This window comes from Apodemus sylvaticus, chromosome 10 (genome assembly GCF_947179515.1).
Source record: "Apodemus sylvaticus chromosome 10, mApoSyl1.1, whole genome shotgun sequence".
NCBI classification, from domain to species: domain Eukaryota; kingdom Metazoa; phylum Chordata; class Mammalia; order Rodentia; family Muridae; genus Apodemus; species Apodemus sylvaticus.
Genome location: NC_067481.1, coordinates 26,087,389 through 26,092,020, shown reverse-complemented (window position 1 = coordinate 26,092,020; position 4,632 = coordinate 26,087,389).

The window sequence follows — 4,632 nt, the reverse complement described above, 5'->3', positions numbered from 1 at the left end:
TACATCCTCGGGGAAAGATGGGGTACAGGGGTCCTATCCTGGAGACCAGAGCCAGCAAAGGTGAAAATCTTTAAGGAAGACTACTGAAGCATTGTGAAAGAAGAGTCAAAGTTGAACAAGGTCAAAGGGCAAGAGAGACTAGCTATTGCACAGCTCAGGTCCTGGGCTTTGATATTTTCCAAAGGACCAGGCATCCCAGCCAGGACAGCATAACCAAGTTGCTTTTCCCTCTAAGGCCCAGTTTCCTTGAATGTTGGATGGGTATTCATTCCCACAGAGAAAGAAAAGGGAGCTTTTCCTTTGAGACTCGTTCTCACAGGTCAGAAGCACTTAGGGTCATACATTTTGTTTGCATTGCATTTACATTAATTTGCTTGGGCTGGACTAACAAATGTAAATGAATATGAAGCAGTGAATTTAGGCAGAGAGTCTCCCTGAGGCAAGACAGAAGAGGTGTGGAGGCGGGAAACCCTGGGAGATGCCTGCAGCTGGAGCAGAGCCTCAGTCTCTGAAGCAGAAAGGGCACCGGCCAGACAACATCAGGCGACCCAGTACCTTAGGCCCCAGGAGGCCTGGGGTAGGGGCTGGGAAGCAATGGAACTAAGTACTCTGGGGGTGGTGTAGGAGGATGAACTGGAGTCTCTGGTCCCATGGGACAGCAGGGAGTCTGGGAGCCAAGCCCAGGAATGCGAACGAACGCGGCAGAGGGCAAATGTTTGCCTTGAGGCCCTAGATAGGGATGAAGGAGCTGACAGGCTAGGAGAGGAGGTAGAGGAGGCAGATGCCAGGTCAGAATTCCCTGAAGAAGACAGAATCACCCCTGGCCAGGAGAGAAAGATGGAAAAAAACAAAAATAAGCCTGCCCCTTTAGCAGTGGGGCTTTAACAATGGCAGAAGCCTGAAAGGAGGAGTTGGAAGGAAAGCTGAAGAAACTGTCAGGGTCAGTGAAGGACCTGGGAAGGCAGAAGGGCATGTCATCAGGTGCCTTTGCCTGTGGAATGGCTCCTGTGGAGCCTGCTTGGAGCAGGTGGAGAAGACAGAGTCTGAGCCTGGAGGGAACGCCTGACCTGGTGATGGAGACACAGTCCTACCCTGGTGGGAACTCTTGGCTCTCTGAGACCTCTAGTATTTGCAAAAGGTATAACCTGCATCTTTGAGGGGGTTGGAGTCTAATGGAAAGACGGGTCTGCCTCCAGCCCGGTTGCAGGGCCATGTAATGCTGTCCCAAGACAAGCAATGAAAACTGGGAGCCTTTTACACAGAGGGGAGTTGACACACAGGAGTAACCAGAATCCAGAGGGGTAGCCAGAGGAGGCTTCCAGGAGACAATCGGAACACAGAAACGAAGCAAGATTTTTATTTCTGCATTATGAGTGTTTTTGCTTCCGTGTATGTTTCTGGGCCCCAGAGATGCCAGAAGAAGTTGTTGGATCGCCTAGATCCAGAGGTACCGTCAGTCATGAGCTATCATGTGCATGCCGAGGCCGGGCCCCCTGGTCTACCGGAAGAGCAGCCAGTGTGCTCTTATCCACCGAGCCATCTGTAGGCCCGGCTGGCCAAAGATGCAGTGATTCTCCTGCCTCAGTCTCCAGAGAGCTGCAATTACAGGTTGAGTCACCATACCCACCTTGAGCATGGCTCTGAAGATAAAGACAGGACTTGGGAGGTGAGGGGGTTCATCCTCCATAGTGCAGATTGTAAAGTGGGGCCATAGACTCAGGGGGCCTCCTGGTAGCACTGCTGGAGGGAGGTGATACAGGAGAGGATTCCAGATAGGAGGAACCGCCCCCTCCCAACCCTCTTCAAAGATGTCCACTTGGCACTCTGAGAAGAAAAGCAAGGAGCTCAAGATCACCTAGCTGCTAACCACAAAGGGGAAACCGGAAACCAGACTTCAAGACTCCCAGTTTCTCCCCCCTCCAGCCGGCCTGCACTTTGATAACCTAACCTAGGGCTGTTGTCAGAAGCCTGTCATCCTCAGGGTAGGCTGTTAGAGTGGGGGAAAGTACCTTCATCTCTTAAGGCCTCTTTTTCCCCATCTGTACTTTGGGCTTTCATCTAAAGAGGGGAAGTCCTTCTCAGGGAGGCATGGTGCTGACAGGGTTTGCAGTTTTTTGGTAGGGATGGATGGATGGATGGATGGATGGATGGATGGACAGTGGGGAAGCAAGCAGGGACCAGAGAGGAAGGGGGTTTTCTCCCAAAAGAGCTTGATTTGAGGATTAAGGGTGAGAGAAAAGAGGTCAATTTGCATGTGATTTACATGTCAATTGTGTGAATTCCTGGTCACGTGCTTCCTCTCTGGAATCTCCCTGGCTCCTGCTCCCTCAGCTGTGGTTTCCCCACCTGCTCAGAGAGCCTCTTGGCTGCCCTTTGTGTGGCCATAGCTGGAGAAAGTGGGTTCATAAATTGGCCACTGGCTTCCCCAAGACCAACCAAATTTCCTTAGGTCCTTCCTAAGGCCTGTGTCCGCAGCCTTCCTCACTTCCCAGCGTGGCTCCCAGGAAGCCCCCTTAGGCCTGGTGAGAGACTGGGGACTGGCTCGGGCTAGCCTAGCTCAGCAGCCCAAGGCTTCCTACCCTTCTGCCTTTCCCTAGCGGAGACCGCCCCCCCCCCCCCCATCCCCGGGGTAGAGCTCCTCAGCAGAAGCCTCGCAGAGCCCTGCCCGGGTCGCTGCCCTCCAGGGCGGGTGAGAGTGGACCCTGAACCCCAACCCGCCGCGCCCTCTGCAAGGCCGGGGTGTTCGGCTGCAGTGGGCCGGCGAAGAGCTGTCCCCTCCCACTGGAGCCAAATAATTGCCTCCTGCTTTGTTGTGTGGTGTCTGGGGCCCGGGGCCTCTCATTTGTGGGGACGTGCTGTGGCGAGAGCCTCCCTGCGTAATTACCCTCCTCCCCATCGCCGCCGCCGCCACTGAGCCTCCTGCGTCCGCTGGGCCTTACTCACCCCCGCCTGGCCGGCCTGCTGCTCCCCCGCGGCCCAGACGCAGGCAACTCCCTCCCGGTCCAAGCTGTCCTTTCCCGGCAGAGAACGTTTCTGCATCCCCCCCCCCCCAAACCCATGCAACACACACACACACACACACACACACATGCACACACACAGTCTAGGGGAAAGCACAGCAGGATATGGTATTCCAATCTGAATGCAACAGTCCCTCTTGGGCCTTCACCGGGGGTTGACAGAGGAATTGGGTCCAGGGCACGCGCCTCGTTTTGCGCAACATCTGGACAGCAGCTGCACCTGTCGGGGCCTGTCCTCAGTTAAGGCTGGAGCTCCGTACGACCCTGATACCTAGGAGAACACACCCCAGCCAAACTCCTGCCCGGCCCCCCTTGCCCTTTATCCCAGCCACTTGTTTACTATAAAGAGAGGTAAAGAGGAGAAAGAGGGCCGTGGACACACTCGTGCCTCCAGGAAAATAAAAAGCCAAAGGGCTCGCAGAAAAACAAAAACGACTGCCCCCAACAAAGAACTAGACCATGCAAAGTAAGCAAAGGGGATTGCAAGTTTAGGCACAGAGCGGAGGAATACAGACGTGCTGCTTCTCAAGAAATAGATCGACAGAACAATTCCTTGTCTTGTTTTTATTAAATATTGAGTCTACTTGGCGAATGGACAGATGAAATTGAATAAAGGGGGCGGGGAAAGGGACAGGAAGAAGCACCAGGTTGAGCAAAACCATTATTTGTTTGTTTGTTTGCTAGAGGAGCTTCACTATGTGGATTTGGCTCCCCTAGAACCCACAGAGCTCCGCCGACCCCCCACCCCCACCCCCGCTTCTTGAATGCTAGGAATAAAGGAGTGCACCTCCACGATCCAGCTAGCCAGCACTTAAATTATGAAGAGAGAGTTGCAAATCACAACAGGGCTGGGGCATGGGAATGGGGAGCTGTCCCTCTCTTCTGGGACCAGAACAACTACAAACCATCAGTGATACAGGTGTGGGACCAATGTCTGCAAGTGCTTTCCGAGCGCAGGAACTGTTCATTCATCCACGGAGTATTTATGAGCACCTCACCGTGGACCAGACTGGTGCTTATGAGTACTGAAGAGGGCTGTGGACCCCCATAGGAGGATTCTTGCCTGAGGAGTGGTCCCTCCTCTCAATGTGTTTAGGGATGATATATTCAGGGAATTGGAATTTGTCAGAAAACTGTGGAAGGTCCCATTCAGCTGGTGAGGACAAGCTTAGCACACAGGGGACCGTGGAGTTCAGACCCTGAAAGGGATGAACCTTCCTGAGGTGACTGACACAGGGTGTCCATGTCTGGAAGAGCTATGAGTTCTGGGGTGACAGAAAAAAAAATCAGACATTTTAAATATTTGATATCTGGGGCAGGTGTCTGCAGTCCATTCCTGCATGGGAATTAGGGTTCTCTGCAGTAGAAACCCAGCAAGTGGAGGATGCCTGGAGGTGTCCCCTCTCTCTCGGCCTCCAGGCTGGTTGGCTGGCCTTTATAGAACCCTGGATTTTGACTTCAGCTCCTCTGTGGACTTTTCCACACCCGGGTTATCTGGAAGTCTAGCTCAAAGCCACCTCCCTCAGTGCAGGGGAGGAAAGCCATGCCCCTGTCCTTTTCCTGGGTGGGGGAGAGACAAGCAGGGATGTCATTAGATGAGGTGGGGACATGC